This window comes from Pleurodeles waltl, chromosome 7 (genome assembly GCF_031143425.1).
Source record: "Pleurodeles waltl isolate 20211129_DDA chromosome 7, aPleWal1.hap1.20221129, whole genome shotgun sequence".
Taxonomy (NCBI): Eukaryota; Metazoa; Chordata; class Amphibia; order Caudata; family Salamandridae; genus Pleurodeles; species Pleurodeles waltl.
In genome coordinates this window covers 414,400,860-414,415,272 of record NC_090446.1, presented here as the reverse complement: position 1 = coordinate 414,415,272, position 14,413 = coordinate 414,400,860, and positions in this window count along the sequence as shown.

Sequence of the window (14,413 nt, the reverse complement as noted above, 5' to 3'; positions counted from 1 at the left end):
CCTTCCACCCAGCGTTCCCCCAAGTCTTCCGATAAAAATGATACCTCACTTGTGTGGGTAGGGCTAGCGCCCGCGACAGGAAATGCCCCAAAGCGCAACGTGAACACATCCAAATTTTTGAAAGAAAACAGAGGTGTTTTTTGCGAAGTGCCTACCTGTAGATTTTGGCCTCTAGCTCAGCCGGCACCTAGGGAAACCTACCAAACCTGTGCATTTCTGAAAACTAGAGACCTAGGGGAATCCAAGATGGGGTGACTTGCAGGGCTCGGACCAGGTTCTGTTACCCAGAATCCTTTGCAAACCTCAAAATATGGCTAAAAAAACACATGTTCCTCACATTTCTGTGGCAGAAAGTTCTGGAATCTGAGAGGAGCCACAAATTTCCTTCCACCCAGCGTTCCCCCAAGTCTCCCGATAAAAATGATACCTCACTTGTGTGGGTAGGCCTAGCGCCCGCGACAGGAAACGCCCCAAAGCGCAACGTGGACACATCCAATTTTTTGAAAGAAAACAGAGGTGTTTTATGCGAAGTGCCTACCTGTAGATTTTGGCCTCTAGCTCAGCCGGCACCTAGGGAAACCTACCAAACCTGTGCATTTCTGAAAACTAGAGACCTAGGGGAATCCAAGATGGGGTGACTTGCGGGGCTCGAACCAGGTTCTGTTACCCAGAATCCTTTGCGAACCTCAAAATTTGGCTAAAAAAACACATGTTCCTCACATTTCTGAGGCAGACAGTTCTGGAATCTGAGAGGAGCCACAAATTTCCTTCCACCCAGCGTTCCCCCAAGTCTCCCGATAAAAATGATACCTCACTTGTGTGGGTAGGCCTAGCGCCCGCGACAGGAAACGCCCCAAAGCGCAACGTGGACACATCCAAATTTTTTAAAGAAAACAGAGGTGTTTTTTGCGAAGTGCCTACCTGTAGATTTTGGCCTCTAGCTCAGCCGGCACCCAGGGAAACCTACTAAACCTGTGCATTTCTGAAAACTAGAGACCTAGGGGAATCCAAGATGGGGTGACTTGCGGGGCTCGGTCCAGGTTCTGTTACCCAGAATCCTTTGCAAACCTCAAAATGTGGCTAAAAAAACACATGTTCCTCACATTTCTGTGGCAGAAAGTTCTGGAATCTGAGAGGAGCCACAAATATCCTTCCACCCAGCGTTCCCCCAAGTCTCCCGATAAAAATGATACCTCACTTGTGTGGGTAGGGCTAGCGCCTGCGACAGGAAACGCCCCAAAGCGCAACGTGGACACATTCAATTTTTTTAAAGAAAACAGAGGTGTTTTTTGCGAAGTGCCTACTTGTAGATTTTGGCCTCTAGCTCAGCCGGCACCTAGGGAAACCTACCAAACCTGTGCATTTCTGAAAACTAGAGACCTAGGGGAATCCAAGATGGGGTGACTTGCGGGGCGCGGACCAGGTTCTGTTACCCAGAATCCTTTGCAAACCTCAAAATGTGGCTAAAAAAACACATGTTCCTCACATTTCTGTGGCAGAAAGTTCTGGAATCTGAGAGAAGCCACAAATTTCCTTCCACCCAGCGTTCCCCCAAGTCTCCCGATAAAAATGATACCTCACTTGTGTGGGTAGGGCTAGCGCCCGCGACAGGAAACGCCCCAAAGCGCAACGTGGACACATCCAAATTTTTTAAAGAAAACAGAGGTGTTTTTTGCGAAGTGCCTACCTGTAGATTTTGGCCTCTAGCTCAGCCGGCACCCAGGGAAACCTACCAAACCTGTGCATTTCTGAAAACTAGAGACCTAGGGGAATACAAGATGGGGTGACTTGCGGGGCTCGGACCAGGTTCTGTTACCCAGAATCCTTTGCAAACCTCAAAATGTGGCTAAAAAAACACATGTTCCTCACATTTCTGTGGCAGAAAGTTCTGGAATCTGAGAGAAGCCACAAATTTCCTTCCACCCAGCGTTCCCCCAAGTCTCCCGATAAAAATGATACCTCACTTGTGTGGGTAGGGCTAGCGCCCGCGACAGGAAACGCCCCAAAGCGCAACGTGGACACATCCAAATTTGTGAAAGAAAACAGAGGTGTTTTTTGCGAAGTGCCTACCTGTAGATTTTGGCCTCTAGCTCAGCCGGCACCTAGGGAAACCTACCAAACCTGTGCATTTCTGAAAACTAGAGACCTAGGGGAATCCAAGGAGGGTTGACTTGCGGGCCTCGGACCAGGTTCTGTTACCCAGAATCCTTTGCAAACCTCAAAATTTGGCTAAAAAACACATGTTCCTCACATTTCTGTGGCAGAAAGTTCTGGAATCTGAGAGGAGCCACAAATTTCCTTCCACCGAGCGTTCCACCAAGTCTTCCGATAAAAATGATACCTCACTTGTGTGGGTAGGGCTAGCGCCCGCGACAGGAAACGCCCCAAAGCGCAACGTGGACACATCCAAATTTTTGAAAGAAAACAGAGGTGTTTTTTGCGAAGTGCCTACCTGTAGATTTTGGCCTCTAGCTCAGCCGGCACCTAGGGAAACCTACCAAACCTGTGCATTTCTGAAAACTAGAGACCTAGGGGAATCCAAGGAGGGTTGACTTGCGGGGCTCGGACCAGGTTCTGTTACCCAGAATCCTTTGCGAACCTCAAAATTTGGCTAAAAAAATACATGTTCCTCACATTTCTGTGGCAGAAAGTTCTGGAATCTGAGGGGAGCCACAAATTTCCTTCCACCGAGCGTTCCCCCAAGTCTCCCGATTAAAATGATACCTCACTTGTGTGGGTAGGCCTAGCGCCCGCAACAGGAAACGCCCCAAAGCGCAACGTGGACACATCCAAATTTTTTAAAGAAAACAGAGGTGTTTTTTGCGAAGTGCCTACCTATAGATTTTGGCCTCTAGCTCAGCCGGCACCTAGGGAAACCTACCAAACCTGTGCATCTCTGAAAACTAGAGACCTCGGGGAATCCAAGATGGGGTGACTTGCGGGGCTCGGACCAGGTTCTGTTACCCAGAATCCTTTGCAAACCTCAAAATGTGGCTAAAAAAACACATGTTCCTCACATTTCTGTGGCAGAAAGTTCTGGAATCTGAGAGGAGCCACAAATTTCCTTCCACCCAGCGTTCCCCCAAGTCTCCCGATAAAAATGATACCTCACTTGTGTGGGTAGGCCTAGCGCCCGCGACAGGAAACGCCCCAAAGCGCAACGTGGACACATCCAATTTTTTTAAAGAAAACCGAGGTGTTTTTTGCGAAGTGCCTACCTGTAGATTTTGGCCTCTAGCTCAGCCGGCACCTAGGGAAACCTACCAAAGCTGTGCATTTCTGAAAACTAGAGACCTAGGGGAATCCAAGATGGGGTGACTTGCGGGGCTCGGACCAGGTTCTGTTACCCAGAATCCTTTGCGAACCTCAAAATTTGGCAAAAAAAACACATGTTCCTCACATTTCTGTGGCAGAAAGTTCTGGAATCTGAGAGGAGCCACAAATTTCCTTCCACCCAGCGTTCCCCCAAGTCTCCCGATAAAAATGATACCTCACTTGTGTGGGTAGGCCTAGCGCCCGCGACAGGAAACGCCCCAAAGTGCAACGTGGACACATCCAAATTTTTTAAAGAAAACAGAGGTGTTTTTTGCGAAGTGCCTACCTGTAGATTTTGGCCTCTAGCTCAGCCGGCACCCAGGGAAACCTACCAAACCTGTGCATTTCTGAAAACTAGAGACCTAGGGGAATCCAAGGAGGGTTGACTTGCGGGGCTCGGACCAGGTTCTGTTACCCAGAATCCTTTGCGAACGTCAAAATTTGGCAAAAAAGACACATGTTCCTCACATTTCTGTGGCAGAAAGTTCTGGAATCTGAGAGGAGCCACAAATTTCCTTCCACCCAGCGTTCCCCCAAGTCTCCCGATAAAAATGATACCTCACTTGTGTGGGTAGGCCTAGCGCCCGCGACAGGAAACCCCCCAAAGCGCAACGTGGACACATCAAAATTTTGGAAAGAAAACAGAGGTGTTTTTTGCGAAGTGCCTACCTGTAGATTTTGGCCTCTAGCTCAGCCGGCACCTAGGGAAACCTAACAAACCTGTGCATTTCTGAAAACTAGAGACCTAGGGGAATCCAAGATGGGGTGACTTGCGGGGCTCGGACCAGGTTCTGTTACCCAGAATCCTTTGCAAACCTCAAAATATGGCTAAAAAAACACATGTTCCTCACATTTCTGTGGCAGAAAGTTCTGGAATCTGAGAGGAGCCACAAATTTCCTTCCACCCAGCGTTCCCCCAAGTCTCCCGATAAAAATGATACCTCACTTGTGTGGGTAGGCCTAGCGCCCGCGACAGGAAACGCCCCAAAGCGCAACGTGGACACATCCAAATTTTTTAAAGAAAACAGAGGTGTTTTTTGCAAAGTGCCTACCTGTAGATTTTGGCCTCTAGCTCAGCCGGCACCCAGGGAAACCTACCAAACCTGTGCATTTCTGAAAACTAGAGACCTAGGGGAATACAAGATGGGGTGACTTGCTGGGCTCGGACCAGGTTCTGTTACCCAGAATCCTTTGCAAACCTCAAAATGTGGCTAAAAAAACACATGTTCCTCACATTTCTGTGGCAGAAAGTTCTGGAATCTGAGAGAAGCCACAAATTTCCTTCCACCCAGCGTTCCCCCAAGTCTCCCGATAAAAATGATACCTCACTTGTGTGGGTAGGCCTAGCGCCCGCGACAGGAAACGCCCCAAAGCGCAACGTGGACACATCCACATTTTTGAAAGAAAACAGAGGTGTTTTTTGCGAAGTGCCTACCTGTAGATTTTGGCCTCTAGCTCAGCCGGCACCTAGGGAAACCTACCAAACCTGTGCATTTCTGAAAACTAGAGACCTAGGGGAATCCAAGGAGGGTTGACTTGCGGGGCTCGGACCAGGTTCTGTTACCCAGAATCCTTTGCAAACCTCAAAATTTGGCTAAAAAAACACATGTTCCTCACATTTCTGTGGCAGAAAGTTCTGGAATCTGAGAGGAGCCACAAATTTCCTTCCACCCAGCGTTCCACCAAGTCTTCCGATAAAAATGATACCTCACTTGTGTGGGTAGGGCTAGCGCCCGCGACAGGAAACGCCCCAAAGCGCAACGTGGACACATCCAAATTTTTGAAAGAAAACAGAGGTGTTTTTTGCAAAGTGCCTACCTGTAGATTTTGGCCTCTAGCTCAGCCGGCACCTAGGGAAACCTACCAAACCTGTGCATTTCTGAAAACTAGAGACCTAGGGGAATCCAAGATGGGGTGACTTGCGGGGCTCGGACCAGGTTCTGTTACCCAGAATCCTTTGCAAACCTCAAAATGTGGCTAAAAAACACATGTTCCTCACATTTCTGTGGCAGAAAGTTCTGGAATCTGAGAGAAGCCACAAATTTCCTTCCACCCAGCGTTCCCCCAAGTCTCCCGATAAAAATTATACCTCACTTGTGTGGGTAGGGCCAGCGCCCGCGACAGGAAACACCCCAAAGCGCAACGTGGACACATCCAAATTTTTGAAAGAAAACAGAGGTGTTTTTTGCGAAGTGCCTACCTGTAGATTTTGGCCTCTAGCTCAGCCAGCACCTAGGGAAACCTACCAAACCTGTGCATTTCTGAAAACTAGAGACCTAGGGGAATCCAAGGAGGGTTGACTTGCGGGGCTCGGACCAGGTTCTGTTACCCAGAATCCTTTGCAAACCTCAAAATTTGGCTAAAAAAACACATGTTCCTCACATTTCTGTGGCAGAAAGTTCTGGAATCTGAGAGGAGCCACAAATTTCCTTCCACCCAGCGTTCCACCAAGTCTTCCGATAAAAATGATACCTCACTTATGTGGGTAGCGCTAGCGCCCGTGACAGGAAACGCCCCAAAGCGCAACGTGGACACATCCAAATTTTTGAAAGAAAACAGAGGTGTTTTTTGCAAAGTGCCTACCTGTAGATTTTGGCCTCTAGCTCAGCCGGCACCTAGGGAAACCTACCAAACCTGTGCATTTCTGAAAACTAGAGACCTAGGGGAATCCAAGATGGGGTGACTTGCGGGGCTCGGACCAGGTTCTGTTACCCAGAATCCTTTGCAAACCTCAAAATTTGGCTAAAAAAACACATGTTCCTCACATTTCTGTGGCAGAAAGTTCTGGAATCTGAGAGGAGCCACAAATTTCCTTCCACCCAGCGTTCCCCCAAGTCTCCCGATAAAAATGATACCTCACTTGTGTGGGTAGGCCTAGCTCCCGCGACAGGAAACGCCCCAAAGCGCAACGTGGACACATCCAAATTTTTGAAAGAAAACAGAGGTGTTTTTTGCGAAGTGCCTACCTGTAGATTATGGCCTCTAGTTCAGCCGGCACCCAGGGAAACCTAACAAACCTGTGCATTTCTGAAAACTAGAGACCTAGGGGAATCCAAGGAGGGTTGACTTGCGGGGCTCGGACCAGGTTCTGTTACCCAGAATCCTTTGCAAACCTCAAAATTTGGCTAAAAAAACACATGTTCCTCACATTTCTGTGGCAGAAAGTTCTGGAATCTGGAGAGGAGCCACAAATTTCCTTCCACCCAGCGTTCCACCACGTCTTCCGATAAAAATGATACCTCACTTGTGTGGGTAGGGCTAGCGCCCGCGACAGGAAACGCCCCAAAGCGCAACGTGGACACATCCAAATTTTTGAAAGAAAACAGAGGTGTTTTTTGCGAAGTGCCTACCTGTAGATTTTGGCCTCTAGGTCAGCCGGCACCTAGGGAAACCTACCAAACCTGTGCATTTCTGAAAACTAGAGACCTAGGGGAATCCAAGGAGGGTTGACTTGCGGGGCTCGGACCAGGTTCTGTTACCCAGAATCCTTTGCAAACCTCAAAATTTGGCTAAAAAAACACATGTTCCTCACATTTCTGTGGCAGAAAGTTCTGGAATCTGAGAGGAGCCACAAATTTCCTTCCACCCAGCGTTCCACCAAGTCTTCCGATAAAAATGATACCTCACTTGTGTGGGTAGGGCTAGCGCCCGCGACAGGAAACGCCCCAAAGCGCAACGTGGACACATCCAAATTTTGAAAGAAAACAGAGGTGTTTTTTGCAAAGTGCCTACCTGTAGATTTTGGCCTCTAGCTCAGCCGGCACCTAGGGAAACCTACCAAACCTGTGCATTTCTGAAAACTAGAGACCTAGGGGAATCCAAGATGGGGTGACTTGCGGGGCTCGGACCAGGTTCTGTTACCCAGAATCCTTTGCAAACCTCAAAATGTGGCTAAAAAAACACATGTTCCTCACATTTCTGTGGCAGAAAGTTCTGGAATCTGAGAGAAGCCACAAATTTCCTTCCACCCAGTGTTCCCCCAAGTCTCCCGATAAAAATTATACCTCACTTGTGTGGGTAGGGCTAGCGCCTGCGACAGGAAACGCCCTAAAGCGCAACGTGGACACATTCCATTTTTTTAAAGAAAACAGAGGTGTTTTTTGCGAAGTGCCTACCTGTAGATTTTGGCCTCTAGCTCAGCCGGCACCTAGGGAAACCTACCAAACTTGTGCATTTCTGAAAACTAGAGACCTAGGGGAATCCAAGGAGGGTTGACTTGCAGGGCTCGGACCAGGTTCTGTAACCCAGAATCCTTTGCGAACCTCAAAATTTGGCTAAAAAAACACATGTTCCTCACATTTCTGTGGCAGAAAGTTCTGGAATCTGAGAGGAGCCACAAATTTCCTTCCACCCAGCGTTCCCCCAAGTCTCCCGATAAAAATTATACCTCACTTGTGTGGGTAGGCCTAGCGCCCGCGACAGGAAACGCCCCAAAGCGCAACGTGGACACATCCACATTTTTGAAAGAAAACAGAGGTGTTTTTTGCGAAGTGCCTACCTGTAGATTTTGGCCTCTAGGTCAGCCGGCACCTAGGGAAACCTACCAAACCTGTGCATTTCTGAAAACTAGAGACCTAGGGGAATCCAAGGAGGGTTGACTTGCGGGGCTCAGACCAGGTTCTGTTACCCAGAATCCTTTGCAAACCTCAAAATTTGGCTAAAAAAACACATGTTCCTCACATTTCTGTGGCAGAAAGTTCTGGAATCTGAGAGGAGCCACAAATTTCCTTCCACCCAGCGTTCCACCAAGTCTTCCGATAAAAATGATACCTCACTTGTGTGGGTAGGGCTAGCGCCCGCGACAGGAAACGCCCCAAAGCGCAACGTGGACACATCCAAATTTTTGAAAGAAAACAGAGGTGTTTTTTGCAAAGTGCCTACCTGTAGATTTTGGCCTCTAGCTCAGCCGGCACCTAGGGAAACCTACCAAACCTGTGCATTTCTGAAAACTAGAGACCTAGGGGAATCCAAGATGGGGTGACTTGCGGGGCTCGGACCAGGTTCTGTTACCCAGAATCCTTTGCAAACCTCAAAATGTGGCTAAAAAAACACATGTTCCTCACATTTCTGTGGCAGAAAGTTCTGGAATCTGAGAGAAGCCACAAATTTCCTTCCACCCAGCGTTCCCCCAAGTCTCCCGATAAAAATTATACCTCACTTGTGTGGGTAGGGCTAGCGCCCGCGACAGGAAACACCCCAAAGCGCAACGTGGACACATCCAAATTTTTGAAAGAAAACAGAGGTGTTTTTTGCGAAGTGCCTACCTGTAGATTTTGGCCTCTAGCTCAGCCGGCACCTAGGGAAACCTACCAAACCTGTGCATTTCTGAAAACTAGAGACCTAGGGGAATCCAAGGAGGGTTGACTTGCGGGGCTCGGACCAGGTTCTGTTACCCAGAATCCTTTGCAAACCTCAAAATTTGGCTTAAAAAACACATGTTCCTCACATTTCTGTGGCAGAAAGTTCTGGAATCTGAGAGGAGCCACAAATTTCCTTCCACCCAGCGTTCCACCAAGTCTTCCGATAAAAATGATACCTCACTTGTGTGGGTAGCGCTAGCGCCCGTGACAGGAAACGCCCCAAAGCGCAACGTGGACACATCCAAATTTTTGAAAGAAAACAGAGGTGTTTTTTGCAAAGTGCCTACCTGTAGATTTTGGCCTGTAGCTCAGCCGGCACCTAGGGAAACCTACCAAACCTGTGCATTTCTGAAAACTAGAGACCTAGGGGAATCCAAGATGGGGTGACTTGCGGGGCTCGGACCAGGTTCTGTTACCCAGAATCCTTTGCAAACCTCAAAATTTGGCTAAAAAAAACACATGTTCCTCACATTTCTGTGGCAGAAAGTTCTGGAATCTGAGAGGAGCCACAAATTTCCTTCCACCCAGCGTTCCCCCAAGTCTCCCGATAAAAATGATACCTCACTTGTGTGGGTAGGCCTAGCTCCCGCGACAGGAAACGCCCCAAAGCGCAACGTGGACACATCCAAATTTTTGAAAGAAAACAGAGGTGTTTTTTGCGAAGTGCCTACCTGTAGATTATGGCCTCTAGTTCAGCCGGCACCTAGGGAAACCTAACAAACCTGTGCATTTCTGAAAACTAGAGACCTAGGGGAATCCAAGATGGGGTTACTTGCGGGGCTCGGTCCAGGTTCTGTTACCCAGAATCCTTTGCAAACCTCAAAATGTGGCTAAAAAAACACATGTTCCTCACATTTCTGTGGCAGAAAGTTCTGGAATCTGAGAGGAGCCACAAATATCCTTCCACCCAGCGTTCCCCCAAGTCTCCCGATAAAAATGATACCTCACTTGTGTGGGTAGGGCTAGCGCCTGCGACAGGAAACGCCCTAAAGCGCAACGTGGACACATTCAATTTTTTTAAAGAAAACAGAGGTGTTTTTTGCGAAGTGCCTACCTGTAGATTTTGGCCTCTAGCTCAGCCGGCACCTAGGGAAACCTACCAAACTTGTGCATTTCTGAAAACTAGAGACCTAGGGGAATCCAAGGAGGGTTGACTTGCAGGGCTCGGACCAGGTTCTGTAACCCAGAATCCTTTGCGAACCTCAAAATTTGGCTAAAAAAACACATGTTCCTCACATTTCTGTGGCAGAAAGTTCTGGAATCTGAGAGGAGCCACAAATTTCCTTCCACCCAGCGTTCCCCCAAGTCTCCCGATAAAAATTATACCTCACTTGTGTGGGTAGGCCTAGCGCCCGCGACAGGAAACGCCCCAAAGCGCAACGTGGACACATCCACATTTTTGAAAGAAAACAGAGGTGTTTTTTGCGAAGTGCCTACCTGTAGATTTTGGCCTCTAGCTCAGCCGGCACCTAGGGAAACCTACCAAACCTGTGCATTTCTGAAAACTAGAGACCTAGGGGAATCCAAGGAGGGTTGACTTGCGGGGCTCGGACCAGGTTCTGTTACCCAGAATCCTTTGCAAACCTCAAAATTTGGCTAAAAAAACACATGTTCCTCACATTTCTGTGGCAGAAAGTTCTGGAATCTGAGAGGAGCCACAAATTTCCTTCCACCCAGCGTTCCACCAAGTCTTCCGATAAAAATGATACCTCACTTGTGTGGGTAGGGCTAGCGCCCGCGACAGGAAACGCCCCAAAGCGCAACGTGGACACATCCAAATTTTTGAAAGAAAACAGAGGTATTTTTTGCAAAGTGCCTACCTGTAGATTTTGGCCTCTAGCTCAGCCGGCACCTAGGGAAACCTACCAAACCTGTGCATTTCTGAAAACTAGAGACCTAGGGGAATCCAAGATGGGGTGACTTGCGGGGCTCGGACCAGGTTCTGTTACCCAGAATCCTTTGCAAACCTCAAAATGTGGCTAAAAAAACACATGTTCCTCACATTTCTGTGGCAGAAAGTTCTGGAATCTGATAGAAGCCACAAATTTCCTTCCACCCAGCGTTCCCCCAAGTCTCCCGATAAAAATTATACCTCACTTGTGTGGGTAGGGCTAGCGCCCGCGACAGGAAACACCCCAAAGCGCAACGTGGACACATCCAAATTTTTGAAAGAAAACAGAGGTGTTTTTTGCGAAGTGCCTACCTGTAGATTTTGGCCTCTAGCTCAGACGGCACCTAGGGAAACCTACCAAACCTGTGCATTTCTGAAAACTAGAGACCTAGGGGAATCCAAGGAGGGTTGACTTGCGGGGCTCGGACCAGGTTCTGTTACCCAGAATCCTTTGCAAACCTCAAAATTTGGCTAAAAAAACACATGTTCCTCACATTTCTGTGGCAGAAAGTTCTGGAATCTGAGAGGAGCCATAAATTATCATCCACCCAGCGTTCCACCAAGTCTTCCGATAAAAATGATACCTCACTTGTGTGGGTAGGGCTAGCGCCCGTGATAGGAAACGCCCCAAAGCGCAACGTGGACACATCCAAATTTTTGAAAGAAAACAGAGGTGTTTTTTGCAAATTGCCTACCTGTAGATTTTGGCCTCTAGCTCAGCCGGCACCTAGGGAAACCTACCAAACCTGTGCATTTCTGAAAACTAGAGACCTAGGGGAATCCAAGATGGGGTGACTTGCGGGGCTCGGACCAGGTTCTGTTACCCAGAATCCTTTGCAAACCTCAAAATTTGGCTAAAAAAACACATGTTCCTCACATTTCTGTGGCAGAAAGTTCTGGAATCTGAGAGGAGCCACAAATTTCCTTCCACCCAGCGTTCCCCCAAGTCTCCCGATAAAAATGATACCTCACTTGTGTGGGTAGGCCTAGCTCCCGCGATAGGAAACGCCCCAAAGCGCAACGTGGACACATCCAAATTTTTGAAAGAAAACAGAGGTGTTTGTGCGAAGTGCCTACCTGTAGATTATGGCCTCTAGTTCAGCCGGCACCTAGGGAAACCTAACAAACCTGTGCATTTCTGAAAACTAGAGACCTAGGGGAATCCAAGGAGGGGTGACTTGCGGGGCTCGGACCAGGTTCTGTTACCCAGAATCCTTTGCAAACCTCAAAATATGGCTAAAAAAACACATGTTCCTCACATTTCTGTGGCAGAAAGTTCTGGAATCTGAGAGGAGCCACAAATTTCCTTCCACCCAGAGTTCCCCCAAGTCTCCCGATAAAAATGATACCTCACTTGTGTGGGTAAGGCTAGCGCCCGCGACAGAAAACGCCCCAAAGCGCAACGTGGACACATCCAATTTTTTGAAAGAAAACAGAGGTGTTTTTTGCGAAGTGCCTACCTGTAGATTTTGGCCTCTAGCTCAGCCGGCACCGAGGGAAACCTACCAAACCTGTGCATTTCTGAAAACTAGAGACCTAGGGGAATCCAAGATGGGGTGACTTGCGGGGCTCGGACCAGGTTCTGTTACCCAGAATCCTTTGCAAACCTCAAAATGTGGCTAAAAAAACATATGTTCCTCACATTTCTGTGGCAGAAAGTTCTGGAATCTGAGAGGAGCCACAAATTTCCTTCCACCCAGCGTTCCCCCAAGTCTCCCGATAAAAATGATACCTCACTTGTGTGGGTAGGGCTAGTGCCCGCGACAGGAAACGCCCCAAAGCGCAACGTGGACACATCCAAATTTTTGAAAGAAAACAGAGGTGTTTTTTGCGAAGTGCCTACCTGTAGATTTTGGCCTCTAGCTCAGCCGGCACCTAGGGAAACCTACCAAACCTGTGCATTTCTGAAAACTAGAGACCTAGGGGAATCCAAGGAGGGTTGACTTGCGGGGCTCGGACCAGGTTCTGTTACCCAGAATCCTTTGCGAACCTCAAAATTTGGCTAAAAAAATACATGTTCCTCACATTTCTTTGGCAGAAAGTTCTGGAATCTGAGGGGAGCCACAAATTTCCTTCCACCGAGCGTTCCCCCAAGTCTCCCGATAAAAATGATACCTCACTTGTGTGGGTAGGCCTAGCGCCCGCGACAGGAAACGCCCCAAAGCGCAACGTGGACACATCCAAATTTTTGAAAGAAAACAGAGGTGTTTTTTGCGAAGTGCCTACCTGTAGATTTTGGCCTCTAGCTCAGCCGGCACCTAGGGAAACCTACCAAACCTGTGCATTTCTGAAAACTAGAGACCTAGGGAAATCCAAGGAGGGTTGACTTGCGGGGCTCGGACCAGGTTCTGTTACCCAGAATCCTTTGCGAACATCAAAATTTGGCTACAAAAATACATGTTCCTCACATTTCTGTGGCAGAAAGTTCTGGAATCTGAGGGGAGCCACAAATTTCCTTCCACCGAGCGTTCCCCCAAGTCTCCCGATAACAATGATACCTCGCTTGTGTGGGTAGGCCTAGCGCCCGCGACAGGAAACGCCCCAAAGCACAATGTGGACACATCCACATTTTTTAAAGAAAACAGAGGTGTTTTTTGCGAAGTGCCTACCTATAGATTTTGGCCTCTAGCTCAGCCGGCACCTAGGGAAACCTACCAAACCTGTGCATTTCTGAAAACTAGAGACCTAGGGGAATCCAAGGAGGGGTGACTTGCGGGGCTCGGACCAGGTTCTGTTACCCAGAATCCTTTGCAAACCTCAAAATATGGCTAAAAAAACACATGTTCCTCACATTTCTGTGGCAGAAAGTTCTGGAATCTGAGAGGAGCCACAAATTTCCTTCCACCCAGCGTTCCCTCAAGTCTCCCAATAAAAATGATACCTCACTTGTGTGGGTAGGCCTAGCGCCCGCGACAGGAAACGCCCCAAAGTGCAACGTGGACACATCCAAATTTTTGAAAGAAAACAGAGGTGTTTTTTGCGAAGTGCCTACCTGTAGATTTTGGCCTCTAGCTTAGCCGGCACCTAGGGAAACCTACCAAACCTGTGCATTTCTGAAAACTAGAGACCTAGGGGAATCCAAGGAGGGTTGACTTGCGGGGCTCGGACCAGGTTCTGTTACCCAGAATCCTTTGCAAACCTCAAAATTTGGCTAAAAAAACACATGTTCCTCACATTTCTGTGGCAGAAAGTTCTGGAATCTGAGAGGAGCCACAAATTTCCTTCCACCCAGCGTTCCCCCAAGTCTTCCGATAAAAATGATACCTCACTTGTGTGGGTAGGGCTAGCGCCCGCGACAGGAAATGCCCCAAAGCGCAACGTGAACACATCCAAATTTTTGAAAGAAAACAGAGGTGTTTTTTGCGAAGTGCCTACCTGTAGATTTTGGCCTCTAGCTCAGCCGGCACCTAGGGAAACCTACCAAACCTGTGCATTTCTGAAAACTAGAGACCTAGGGGAATCCAAGATGGGGTGACTTGCAGGGCTCGGACCAGGTTCTGTTACCCAGAATCCTTTGCAAACCTCAAAATATGGCTAAAAAAACACATGTTCCTCACATTTCTGTGGCAGAAAGTTCTGGAATCTGAGAGGAGCCACAAATTTCCTTCCACCCAGCGTTCCCCCAAGTCTCCCGATAAAAATGATACCTCACTTGTGTGGGTAGGCCTAGCGCCCGCGACAGGAAACGCCCCAAAGCGCAACGTGGACACATCCAATTTTTTGAAAGAAAACAGAGGTGTTTTATGCGAAGTGCCTACCTGTAGATTTTGGCCTCTAGCTCAGCCGGCACCTAGGGAAACCTACCAAACCTGTGCATTTCTGAAAACTAGAGACCTAGGGGAATCCA